This window comes from Natrix helvetica (assembly GCF_964273705.1).
Source record: "Natrix helvetica genome assembly, chromosome: 2".
Taxonomy (NCBI): Eukaryota; Metazoa; Chordata; class Lepidosauria; order Squamata; family Natricidae; genus Natrix; species Natrix helvetica.
Genome location: NC_138552.1, coordinates 265,220,535 through 265,234,880, shown reverse-complemented (window position 1 = coordinate 265,234,880; position 14,346 = coordinate 265,220,535). Strand labels below are relative to the sequence as shown.

The 14,346-nt window shown below is 40.6% G+C and overlaps 1 long non-coding RNA gene across 1 annotated transcript; it reads left to right on the top strand.

The window, feature by feature from the left end:
• The first annotated feature begins 1,683 nt into the window (after positions 1 to 1,683).
• Positions 1,684 to 6,044, top strand: LOC309387909. The gene is made up of 3 exons (XR_014174687.1): positions 1,684 to 1,972; positions 2,110 to 2,218; positions 4,246 to 6,044. It is a non-coding gene; the product is annotated as an uncharacterized lncRNA (long non-coding RNA).
• The last annotated feature ends 8,302 nt before the right edge of the window (positions 6,045 to 14,346 follow it).

Here is a 14,346-nt window from a genome sequence, read left to right as displayed (position 1 = left end):
GCAATAAGAGCGGCCAAGCGTAGACATTGTGCCGCCCTTATTGCGTCCGCGGATAACCGCCCTGCCGCCCTGTTTCGGGTGACCCGCTCCCTTTTATCGCAGGGGACGCGGGAGACACCCTTACAGGGAAGAGCAGAGGAGTTTGGGGAATATCTTCAGGACAAAATCGATCAGATCCGGAGCGGATGGACCTCCGTCAGTGGACCAGACGAGCCGTCAACAGCGAGTCTTGAGAGACCATTCTGGGAGGAGTTTGACTCTGTTGCCCCCGAGGATTTGGACAGGTTGCGTGGACGGCTGCGACCTACCACATGTTCAATGGACCCGTGCCCCTCCTGGCTGGTACTGGCAGCCTGGGAGGTGACACGAGGCTGGCTTCTGGGCCTGGTGAACGCCTCATTGAGTGAGGGATACTTACCAACCGCCTTGACACCATCGCTGGCCATAGGGGGCGAACAACTGTCCCCTGTGGAGCGGGCGCGCAATTTGGGCGTCCTCCTTGATGCCCGGCTGTCAATGGAGGACCATGTGGCAGCCGTGGCAAGGGGGGCGTTCCACCAGGTTCGCCTGGTGCGCCAATTGCGCCCCCAACTGGATTGGAGTGCCCTGGACACGGTCACTCATGCGCTGGTGACGTCTCGCCTGGACTACTGCAATGCCCTCTACATGGGGCTTCCCTTGGGACGCATCCGGAGACTGCAGCTAGTTCAGAACGCAGCCGCGTGGGTTATCATGGGGAGTACACGTTACTCCCACGTAACACCTCTCCTGCGCGAGCTGCACTGGCTACCTGTGGCCTTTCGGGTGCGTTTCAAGGTATTGATTACCATCTTTAAAGCGCTCCATGGCATAGGACCTAGTTATCTGCAGGATCGCATCCTACCACACATGTCCCTGCGACCTATCCGCTCACACAGGGAGGGACTCCTCCTGGTGCCGTCCGCTAGACAATGCCAGCGGGCGACACCTAGGAGTAGGTCCTTTTCTGTGATGGGCCCAACCCTCTGGAATGACCTCCCCCCCGACATTCGAACTACCACCGACCTCCGTTCCTTCCGTCAAAAATTAAAGACTCACCTATTTCAATCAGCTGGCCTGGCACTCTCTTAGTTTTATCTCCCGGGGATTTATTTTAATTGGGTTTGGGTTTTAATTGGGGATGTTTTTTAGGGTTTTAGAATATATTTATTTCTTGTACAGCCTATCTCCTCCATCCAAATGTATTTAATTGTTTTATGATTGTATTTTTATCTGCATTGACTGTACACCGCCCCGAGTCCCTTTTTGGGAGAGGGGGCGGTCTAGAAATCCAAGAAATAAATAAATAAATAAATAAACACTTTGGTCTAGACCTGTCTCACCTTCTTACCACATAAGTGCTTGATGGGAACATTATATCATGAGCTTCAGTAGGTGGGTAATAATCACCTATACTTCATCATATGCTTCATTTCATCCTGGACTTATTAGGAGAGAGAAATGCTTTCATGTTCTCCTGGCATTTCCTGCAGCTGAGTAATTTCTTACAAAAAATAAAATAGTAATAGGAAAATGTCATTCTATGAGCCATGGGGGCAGAGTGGTTAGAATGCAGTATTGCAGGCTAATTCTGCTGCCTGCCAGAGTTTGGCAGATTGATTCTCACCAGCTATATGCTGACTGTAAACTGCTTAGAGAGGGCTGTCAAGCACTGTGAATAGATATATAAATCTAAGTACTGTTCTATTGCTATTGCTATTCTGGCCCAGGGCCTGGGGAAAGACAGTAATTTTCAAGGTGTTCCTGTTAGGTTTGGTATAATCTGGATCTCAGGGGAACATGTTGTTTCACAGTGCAGGACAGCAACAGGGAAGTTAATAAATCCATCTTAATTTTTTAAATCCCTTGCCTTTGCCATTCTTAACACACTACTATTGTGTAACCAGCACCATATGCTTTTTGAAGCAAGGAAGAGTACAAAAATATGTAACAGGTAAGTCAAAACTACCTTTGTGCTGTATTAGTAATGATTTTCTGGTTTCAACCTGAGATTTCTGCTTAAATCGCATGAATTAATAATGCTCAGATGACATTACTTTTTTCCCTTTACCCAGATCCTTTTCTTCCCAGTGTTTCTTCGCTTCAAGAATAGAGAAATAGAGCTGCAGCCAATTTGCAGCTATGAACATTTTGTACTGTTTCACTGCTGTCATTTTCTTCTTCTTCCATGCTGCTCAGGGTGAGTGATGATTCAATAATATACTGCACAAAGAACATCTTGTTGTCATAAATATTTTGATGAGAACACTATATTAATATTTAGCCCAATCGCTAGTTTCAAGAGATCATAAGCTCTGCATGGGTTTAAGCTTGGAAAAGCAGTTCAGTAGATTGGTTCATATGTGAAGGAATGAGTTGAAGAAATATTCGGCTTTCGTGTTTTATTGTTTGCACTTTTATGCTCACCTACATATAATCATATTTCTATATGTAATGTTTTCTATATGTAGATTTTATGTGCTGTTAAACTAAGTCTTCATTATGTAAAAGCATAAGAAAAAACTTTATCACCATATAATAGAAAGAAAAACAAATATTTAAAAACTGAAATCATATTTGCCTTGTTTTTAAAGAATAATAGTATATTGACACAGGAAACTTTCAGAGAAGCTTCTCCATTGATATTCTTTACTCGGGTAGCCATCTGTCTCCCTTGGATTTTATTTTTGTAAGGGAAAATTAGCCTGGTCAGAGTGTCCCCTTTATCTTGAGGCATACCAATTTCATTATCACATTTATCATGTGAGGCTGGGAAGTCAAAGTAAAACTATGGTTTGAAAGGAATTCCAGGACTGTTGATAGCTAGCAGTTTTAGGTTCCGGATCTCATTGCAACCGGTATGGTGCAACGGGGTTGGGCAACCATCACAAGAACTCGTGCAGTGCGTGCATTTGTCCTTACATCCTGCGATGCCTCCACGACACCTCCGCAATGCTCCAGCTGCCTGGCGGAGTGTTGCACAGGTGCCATATGCTCTGTGTGCAGAAGCACCAAAGAGCTCAAATACAGGTAAGGAGGGAGGGCAGGCAGGTGGCCCTGCAGAGGACTGTACTGGAACGGTACCCTGTGCTCCCGGCAGGCACCAGTACGCCTGTACTGGGGCGTACTTCCTGCAACCCACCACTGATAGCTAGCCACTACTGCACTATATACATTTTTGTCTGGCTGTTTCTCCCACTGTACTTTAGGTGAAAGCAAAATACCCTGGCCTCACCCTTGCTGGCTTCAGAAAAGCTTGTATAAGTTATCTTTTTAAGCAATATGCCTGCTATTTTATAAGGCTCCAGGCATTTCTTTATTGGACAAATTTGTATATGGGTAGTTCTCAAACCTATGATCAGAATTAAGCCCAAAATGTTTGTTTTAAATCAAGATGGCTGTTACCTGAATTTCGCTCCATTTTACAGTCTTTTTTGCTTTTCTTGTTAAGTGAATCATTGCAATTACAGTCTTTCTTGTTAAGTGAATCATTTGCAGTTATTAAGTCAGCATCAGAGTTGTTGAGTGAATCTTGCTTCCCCATTGACTTTGGTTCTCAGAAGGTCGCAAAAGGTGAGCACATGACTCCACAATCAGAGGTGGGTTGCTCCTGGTTTGGCCCAGTTTGGCCGAACTGGTAGTGGAATTCAGGCCTGGGTCGCAGAACTGGCAGGGACCCAGGCCTGCCACGCCCCTGAATCGGTTCCCTCACTGCTGCTGGGCTGCCGCCACTTTGGTTTTTAGTGACTGCGCTTGTGCAGTTTACTTCAAATTGTTCTGTGCATGCACGAAGAACAATTTACATTGAACAGCGCACATGTGCACAGTGCATGTCTGGTATGCGCGCGGGGGGGGTGCGAACCGGTAGTAAAACCGGCAGCAACCCACCCCTGCCCACAACACTGTGACCATCATAATTATGAGTCAATTATCCATTATGATCATGTGACCACGGGGATGCGGCAATGGTCATAAGTGTGGAAAACGGTTGTAAGTCACTTTTATAGTGCCGTTGTAACTTTGAATGGTCACTAAATTAACTGCTATAAGTCGAAGAGTACCAATATTGCATGACTTCCAGCTCAGCCAAAGAGCTCATGCCCTTTTGTGTTATATGTATGCTGCACCAACTCGCCTAATGATTAAATTGCTTGGGTAGTAATAATGCTGAAAAGATAACATGAAGAGAAGATTTCAGAGCTTTGATAAACATTTTATTTTTTACAGAAGACCAATTTATAGAAGCCGTTCTACTTACTTGTGCATCACTGGGTGGATTCTGCATTCTACAACCCAATGAGACCTGTCCTTCAGGTGTCCTTCTGGATGTGCCTTGTCATTTCAGAAGAAGATGTTGTTCAAAGACTGATGTCTAACTCTCATCTTTATGTACTTATTGGATACATAATCAATGGAATGCCCCAATATAGCTTTCATCTGTTCCACTAGTTAGCTGTAGTTAATTATCATGATATTTCCTACTTGTGATAGGTAACTAAGTTAATCAGTCAATCCTCTCCAGAATTTGGACAGGAATCATTCAAAATTTCTTTTGTGTATATGCTGTGTCCCACTTTGCTAACCCCATTGACAACTCCATATCTTTTGCCACAGCCATGTTTATATCTCCAGGTCCCTCACTACTTATTTAAAGATCCATAATTCATTTGGATGGAATTCTAATGTGCAATGAAAACAAAGAGAAAGAATGGGATCTCTTTAGTGAAAAAATTGAAAGCATACAACAGTTTTCCAAATTAAGGAAATTAAATTGTCAGTGCTGAATTCTGAAGAAGATAAAAGTTGAAAATCCTCTTAAAATGAGAAAAAGAAATAAGAACATCTCTCCTGGAATCAGGAAAGGACAAGTCCCCATCAGAAAAAAAGATCTGTCCACAGTCAATTTACTGATTTACTAACCACTGGAAGGGATCCCATTTGCCCTGTCAACTAGATTTAAATTAGTACCTCATCTCCAACTAAATGGGTTTGTCATTTTTGTCCAAATGATGGCAATTCTATAGATTTCACTGAATATGAGAGAGAAAATAATTCACTTTAGGTCTTAAAAGTAGAAATATGACATAACACCATCATTTTTTGTTTTATTAAAATATTTGGAACATTACTCCATATTTAACAGAAAGAATTTTAATTTAACCTAGTAGGTATATTTTATGAGAAATTTTGGAAATGCATAGATAAGCTAATGTTGATATAACATGTTAATGTACTTTTACATATTTATATGGATTGGTTGATTGATTTTCTTGCTATTTTTGAAATAAAAATGATAATGGGAAGCTGAAATCTTACAAAGGATTCTGTGCATGATTTGCTATCACATGAAATTGGAGTTATTGTACAATAGTATATATACTGTTAAATTTCCTTTTTTGATATTGGAATGTAGATTGACCTCTTCCAATCAGTTGGTCACTATGTCATTGTCTAGTTTTGCTGATGTAGCTTGATGTAGAAACTTTAATGATTCTTCTTCTGTTGCTTGCCATATTTCAATTGGTATTTCATCAGTTCCTGTAGTTTCACAATATGTTCTACAATCCATGTATAAAGGGATCTTTTTGTTTGTTTGAAGTAATCATTGGAGAGGCTGAAATTGATTTCCTGCTTCATTTCAGTTTCCTAAGCTACAAAATAAATCCCATTTTTCTCTTTAATGTTTCCAACTTTCACATTCCAGTTCCAATTACAGGCAGTTCATCTTGTTTGCGTGTTCTTCCATTTCAAATTGAACTTGAGCATAAAACTCAACCTATTCTTCTGCATTGGTGGTTAGAATAAAAACATGAATGATCATCATATTTAAGAGTTATCCACAAAGTCTGATTAACATTATTTAGTTATTGATTGCACTCTAGTCAAGTAGCTGTTCTTAAGTTGGAAAGATTCCCATGCATGATTCCCATGCATGGACATGATTAGCGATAAATCAGTTCCCAACTATAAAAGGAACACAATTTCTTCTCTGTCTCTTACTCTGTCATGAGTAATAAACAGTGTCATCTTTTGATCAAAAGTGTCCAACTCCAGTCTATTTTAATTCTCTGACGTCTAAGAACTCCATTTGTAGTTATTTCATTTCATCTTTCATGTGTTGTGGGTTTTTTTGTTCATTATTCTTATGCTACATATTCTCACTGTAATTCTCCTTTGCAGCTTCAGATTTTCTTTTCCTATATGGCAGCATCAGCAACAAGATGTCCCAAAAGTTTTAATTGAGCCATGTTACAAACACTATTTACTCTAAAAGATGCCCAGCTCTTCCTCAGTAGCATGTTAAGTACCATCGGACCTGAGGATACTGTTCTCTGGCACCACATCATTAATCATTTCATATTTTCTCTCTATGTGGTTTTCCTGGTGCACACTATGAATGGATGCCTTCGGTATTTGTTTGTTTGTTTTTATTTCCCACCTTTATTATTTTCACTAACAACTCAAGGTGGTAAACATATTGAACACACCTTCCTCCTCCTATGGTTCCCCACAACAACAATTCTATGAGGTCGATTGGGCTAAGAGAGCATGACTGGGCTCGAAGTCATTCATCTGGCTGTAATGGCTAAGGCCAGTATTCTCACTAAAGTGATGTAGGAGGAGAAGTGGTAGAGCCTGGTGGTGGAGTTAAAAGAGGGAACAATCTGAAATGCCTATGTTGCCACAAGCAATATAATTTTAAATCCCATTGAATTCTCTTGACTTTCATCTAACTTCAAGCAGATGCCAACTCTTAGCTGAAAAGTTTTATATCCATAGGCATGATTAGCAATACATCAATTTAACCTGACCTTTCTATATAGCCTTGATCTTTCATGTCTGACAATTGATGATCATCCAGCCTTTTCTTATATTGTAGCAGCCCAACACAGTTGCCTATTTGTTTTAGCTGTATAGTTGGATGACCTTCATGCCTTCAATAGCCCTGCTGGGAATATACATGCTTGCCATACTGTCCTGGCGTCCTTTGGTCATCCTGCCCAGATACCCTGCCCCACCATGATGTAGCTACACAGCAGAGCCTGGGAGGAATCTAACATGGCTATTACATTCTTAACCAAATATAGCCAATTTTTTAAAATGCATGGATTATTTTGGAGGATTAATTCCTGAAAATGTGAAAAATAGCATCGCAAAAAGAATGGAGAACTGAGGCACAGCCATGAAGTATGGAAAGTATCATATTTAATGCATATCAGCTTTAGCATTTGACAAGAACACAGCTTTTTATCAGCAAAACATTAACTTATTTTTCAGAATTTAGGTAATCTCCAAATGCTCCATCCACTGTTAGAGGGTACTCGGATGTTAGCAGGAACTGAAAAATAATGTAGAAGAAAGTTGGTTATAATAGCCACAGTCATATTGGTTAAACAAAAGACAGCAGATTCTGATAATAACTTAACAACAACATAGGACAGACATAAATAAAGCTGACAAGGGCAAAATGGAAGGTTGGGAAGCATCTGGTCAATTTGAATAGCTATTTTTCTATAGCTGCCGCTATGGGAATAATGAAATATTGGTAATTGATATCATGGTTAATGAGGTAGGTAAGGAGAAAAGGAAAGCAGGAATTTCAATAGTTTCTGTCAACGTCACCCAAAGAAATTCCTCAATAAGGAAGCTGACAAAAGTCACTCCTGTTCCCATTGCTCTTTTGCATGACTGTTGACATTCTGCTTCTCTCTTTAGGTAAGGAAATTTCTCTGAAACGATGACCCAGCAGGTCATAGGTTATCTAGTGTTATAATTATTAAAACCCTGAACATGTATAGACAATCCTAATTAAAACTAGGAAGAACAATATTTATGTGTAATTTGAGCTGCAATCTACCTGAATGACTTTCACAAGAGTTTATTTTGGTGCCTCAGTTTCATCATAAAACATTTGTGAAGTTGTTGTTTCAGGAAAAGAACTTTCAGCTGGTGAAGTTGCATATTCACACTCTGGAATCCACCATATTCTGTACATTAGAAAAGGAATAAATTATTTCAAGTAGAAAATTATTTGGTAGGTATAGAGCATCAAAAGCTTGTGATGTCATGTTGCCGTGATGTATCGTGATATTTTCCCTCTTTCTGGAGCTGGGGTGGGTGTGCCTGTTCATGACACATCTCGCCCGCCGGCCACCAGTTTGACACCCCTGTTATACAGGATTAGGTAAAGGAAAAGCTAAAGGAATCCCTGTGTCAGTGTTCTAAATACCATGTATGAAATCTATCAGAAACCAAGGCAGAATCATCCTTAAAGTTCCCTTTTATTGGACAATAGAACGTGTTTTGTTCTCCTTTTCATTGTAAAAAAGTTGGTCACCTTAGCATTTTGGACAATAGAACGTGTTTTGTCCTCCTTTTCATTGTAAAAAAGTTGGTCACCTTACTTTTAATCATACAGGCAAGTTAGCACGTCTATGGAATTACAACTCTAATGTTCTTCCTGGAATTCCACCCAGTTGAAAGTTCCTGATCTATCCCCACACCCCATAATCCATCACATGTTCCAATCATCATCTTCCATGCTGGCATCTACACCCCTCTGCTTCCGGTCAGGTGTCGAGGTGCGGAGACAAAAATGACCTTGAGCTTCTATAAAAGAATGACAACAATACATTCCACAAATCTTACTCCTTTCTATTCCCCCCTCCCAACTACTACACTAATGAAACACATAGAAAATATTAAGAAAGTGTGGCAGGCCAAAGGTCCTAAAAGAAACATAACTACAGGCCTGACACCCTATGGATTTTACTCTGCTAGTTGTTGCCAACTGGACATGGAATCCATATATCTATGTGTTGTAATTGCTGAAATCGTTTTTCTTTTCCTGGCGAATATTGTTCAATGATGACAATGTGACTAGTGACCACATTAAACAACTGCCACTCTCCATATTGCAACTGTTTTTTCCCATAGTTTTTCTTAAGTAAGACTTTAAAACAGTTAGTGGTTTGTGGTTTAACAGTAGTACATCTGTATCACCTGCCTTGAACCACTGAAGGCATGAAACGGGAAAACCTATCTTATAGGCTTGTAAGCAATACATTTAGAAGTACTGGAAATATCAGTTCCTATGGTGAAGTTAACAAGCTTTAACTTCTCACTTTTATCTTTGGACAACAAAATAAATATAGGAATGTAAACAATGTTTGTGGCAACATTATAATTGACTATACTTTGAATGGAAATGTAGCTGCATATCACATGGAGAATCATTGATTTTATAATGGAAGATAACTGAAAATAATCTATGTGTTGGCAAGATGAACAGGATTTTTTTAAAAATAGAATTGTACAGGTCTAAGTTAAAAATGTTACTTTCTGAGATATATTATATTGAATGCAAGGGAGAAAACAACAATTAAACTGCCCGAAAGTAATTGTGTAATTGTTTCTCTTCTAACTTATATGAAAACAACAATGGGAGAAAAGCAACTCTGTATTTGTAGCCTTCTTCTGTAAATGTTTAACACTGTTAATTTACAGTGTTCTAACAGCAGGCCCATCTCTTCCTTCTTCCATTTGCTACTGATATCACCAAAAGCTTTTCATTGCTTTTAGCTTTCCTTTCAAGTCTATTTTGTGCTTCCTGCACACTTTCTGGAGATATTATCTACTTGCTGGTATACTTCCTTGGTGGAATTATCCTTCCTCTATTTTCTACCCATTTGTTTTAACTCTTACCTCAATTGAATGCTCTCTCTGCAGAGATGGTGGTTTTTTAAATGATCCCTCAGCTTCTCCAAAACGAGCAGGTATGCATTTGGAGATCTGTTTCTGAATTTTCTCTTTTGATTTCTAAACTGGGGAAGAATCAGGATCAGCTTTAATAGACTTTAATAGCTGCCTCATGCTTGGGAGACCTGAAAAGCCAGGTTTTGGGATAGAATTATCTATGTGGCTGCTAGGAGTCAAAAATGACTTGATGGCACATTTAAATCAATCAATCAATTGCCTTCTGGAAGAAATATTTTCATTCTGGGCAGCTGCTGATAATGTTCAAACCTGAATGAGTTGTAGTGTGATTTATGTGGATCTACTTTCTTGTCCAAATATTTTGATTAGTTTTAATCTGCATTTAATCTGCATTTAGATTAGTTTTAAACTGCATTCTAATCACTGTGTAGTGGTGCAGTGGTTAGAATGCAGCATTGCAAGCTAATTCTGCCCACTGCCAGGAGTTTGATCGTGAACAAAAGGTTGACCCATCCTTCCATCCTTCTGAGGTTGGTAAAATGAAGACTCTGATTGTTGGGGACAATATGCTGATATTGTAAACTGCTCAGAGAGTGCTGTAAAGCACCGTGGTGTGGTATATAAAGCTAAGTCTGATTGCTATTAATGTTCTGGTATTTCTATTTGTCAAATAGAGATGTGTTAATTTGTTAATAGAGAATAGTTATTTACTACAGAACTTGATACCAATCAAGCCTTGTGATGCCTGAGGCTTTCTCAAGTTGGCCAGCGTGAGAGTAGACTCTGGAGCATTGTTCTCATTATTGGATAAGCTAGCTCTTAGGAACTCCAAGTCAATATATTCCCATCCCCACTTTTAAGATCCCCATCGTCCAAAACAATAGCTTCCAGGCTGATTTCCTCTTCCTGTATTGAGCAAAACCTCTGGTCATTGGGATCAGGAGAATGGTGCAGGTGAGATCCTAGGACAGCGATGGTGAACCTTTTTTGGCTCGCGTGCCATAAGGGGGGGGAGAGCAGGGGGGTCATGTGTGGGCATGCCGCACCCATAATGCAATGCGCGACCCCCCCGTGCACATGCGAGCACCACAGTCGCTCCCCCCTATTTTTACATGCTTTTTTCGCCCTCCCCAGGCTCCAGTCACTTCCGGTTTGCTCGGAGGGTCGTTTTAAGCCCTCCGAAGGCTTCAGAGACCATTAGGAGGCTTCCCTGATGCCTTCGGAGCGCTCAAAATGACCCTCCGAGAAAACCGGAAATCCATTCCTGAACTTCCAGTTTGCATGTAGGGCCGGTTATTTGTGCTCCGGAGGCTTCACGGAAGCTCATGAAGCCTCCGGAGGGCCTCAGGGGGGAGCGGGGGGAGGCTCTTTTCACCCTCCCCAGGCTCCTATAAAGGCTCTGGAGCCCGGGGAGGGTGAAAAATGGCTTTTAAAAAGGGTGAACTCAGCTGGCCAGTGCCCACATGCTCGCTGGCCAGCTGACAAGGCAGAGCCTTGCATGCCCTAACAAATGGCTCCATGTGCCACCTGTGGCATGCGTGCCACAGGTTCGCCATCACTGTCCTAGGATGTCCTGGCCAGGGTGTTTGGTCATTTAATTTGAGGACAGATTGGTCCCCACTTTGTTCCACCTTCTCAAGGTCCTGAGATTGATTTTACCAACAGGCCTGAAGACCCCCAGATTTGGATGGATTCTATCAAATAGCTTATTTGTTGGTTGTTGTTCTGTTTGTGTGTGTGTGTGTGTGTGTGTGTGTGTGAGAGAGAGAGAGAGAGAGAGAGAGAGAGAGAGAGATTAATGCTTTTTATTGCTTCTGTATTGGTCTTTTGAAGGGATGCAGTGGGTCAGTAGCTGAGCTTGTCGATCAGAAAGGTTGGCAGTTTGGTGGTTCAAATCCTGAGCGCCATGTAACGGAGTAAGCTCCCATTGCTGGTCCCAGCTTCTGTCAATTTAGCCGTTCGAAAGCATGTAAAAATGCAAGTAGGAAAACAGGGACCAGCTTTGGTGGGAAGGTAACAGCGTTCCGTGCACGTTTGGGCTTTAGTCATGCTGGCCACATGACCATGGAGATGTCTTAGGACAGCTCTGGCTGTTCTGCTTTGAAACAGAGATAAGCATCACCCCCTAGAGTCAGAAATGATTAGCGCATATGTGCAAGGAGAAACTTTATCTTTACCTATTGGACTTTTATCCTTTTAAGCCACCAGAAGACACTGAGAGTGAGTTGGGAAGCCACAAAAAATTCTTAAGTAAATAACATTTCTTCTACTACTCTCTGTGTCTCCTGTTTTTCCTTGGACGTTTAGTCACATGAGTGCTGGGACTTGGAGAAAGGGCAACAAAGGATGGCTAAAAATGGGAAATGGAAACAGGTAATTTCAGGCCACTTTTTTTTCAGACTTAAGAATGCATGAATAATGCATCAATTTAGTGGAAGAGAAATGTATAGCAAGAGTAGATTTATGTGGAAAGAAAGAAGAATGGACATGAAGGAAAACATCTGTGAAAGAGAAGACTGAAAGCTCTCTTCCAAAATTGCTGCAGCAATTAAGGGTAGAATTAGAGAATGGAAATGTTCTCCCTTTTAGGCAATGGACAAAATTAATTTTCTAATAATATTTTGTTATTTCTTATCATTTTTGATGTTGTATTGTACTTAACTGATAGGGCAGATACAATGGAAGACAGATAGTCCCTCAAGTATTATTATCTTTGGTAATCTAATCCTTTCCCTTCCCACACAATCCAAACCCTCAAACACACTTTTGAAAGCCATTTAAATAAATAACCAGCACATGTTTACTGCAAGTTTGTTTATATTCAAAAGCGGCAAAGATTTTTTCAACATCTCTGTTAAATTTGACTTTGGCAGAAAAGGTGCTCCAAAGCTTGATGAAAAGCAGTTTAGGAGAGCATTAAAGAAGTCAGAATTGCAAGAAGCAAGTGGTAACAGTATTCTTTGGTCCAATTTCTCAATCCTGGAATAACCATGATCTCCTACAAAAAAGATGATGAAATTAACATATTACAATTGTATAATATATTCAAAATTTGGAAGGAACTTGATTGCATTAATTGTTTGCAAAATGTTAAAGAATAACACTGCAATGATAGAAAATTAATGCATTTGATACAGTGGTGGGTTCCTACCGGTTCAGCCTGGTTCGGCAGTGACCTAGGCCTGCCACGCCCCTGAACTGGTTCCCCGGTCGCCTCCATTGCCGTCTTGTTTTTGAGTTCTGCACATGCGCAGAACAATTTTAATTGAATTGTGCATGCACGCGCAGCACGCATCCAGTACACACACAAGCAAACTGGCAGTAAAGCTGGCCGGAACCCATCCTTGATTTGATAGTGAAATCCTAGTGAAAGTGAGCTTAAATGGTGGACTTTGAGATGCTCATTTCTATTCAGTCAACCTACCTGACAGGTGTATTATCAGGTTAATATGTTAATGTTAATGTTTCAGTTCAGTGGATCCTGTAGAAAATATGATATATTTTCTTTAAAAAGCCTTGTTTGTTAGAGTAATAATACCATTATGTTATTATTTATATGAAGAACAAGGCTTAGTGAATTGCTATTCCCGATGTTAGAAATTATGTAAATAAAAAAACTGAAATACAGATCAAGCATCTTAGCCTGATTCTAATAGGACTTTATTGAAATTGCACAGGAAGACTAAGCATTCCCTTCTCTGACATCTACAATGGGTATTTACCTACCCGTTGTTTACACTAAAAAAGTGGCTCCCAGTTATGGCAATGGAAACTTCCCAAAGTGCAAATAACAGGGTCCCAGTCACCATCCATTCATGACTGGAGATTTTTTTTCATGCATGAAATTTGAGACTCACCTTATACAGCATAAAAGCGCAGGTTCACAATGTCCAATCTGACTGGTGCGTAAAGGGCAGCGCCCAATGAAGCAAAATCCACCTTTTCCTATGCATTCTTGGATTCCTTGCGTGGCACCTGATATGAATAATATGAGCTCAGCTGAAAAGAATATGGATGTCTCCTCCCTATATTGGTAATTTCCCCTCCTTTCAGGTAAGGAAGCAATTCCTCTTTTCTTCTTGATCTGCCTGCAGTCTATGCCATTTTAAATGTATCTATATGCATATGCTGATAATCTATGGCAGCACACAGCTGTGGCATTCTTCAATTGACTCTTATATGTATGATCTGCCTATTACTGCAGGAGTCCCCAAACTCCAGTTTGTGGCCTGGCACTGATCTGCAGCATGCCAGAAACTAGGCAAACAAGTGAAGCCTCATCTGCGGGATATAGGCAGCACACAAAACCATGCCCCCTCTGATCCACAGAAAAACCTCTCTCCATGGAACAGGTCCCTGGTGCCCAAAAGGTTGGAAGCCACTGCATTACTACATTGGAAGAACCAGGGAAAACCAGCTAATATCCAAAATAAAAATTGATTTATTTTAACTCATCTTGGATTAACCAGATGGGACAATGTGAAAGCCAAGTGATTTAATGTGCATCTGCTGCAAAACAAAAGTTGGACAAGTATGTCAGTTTATGAATATAAATAAACATGAAGGGTGAGTATCATGTTGACCTGAGCTACAAATATTCTCTTTTTTGGT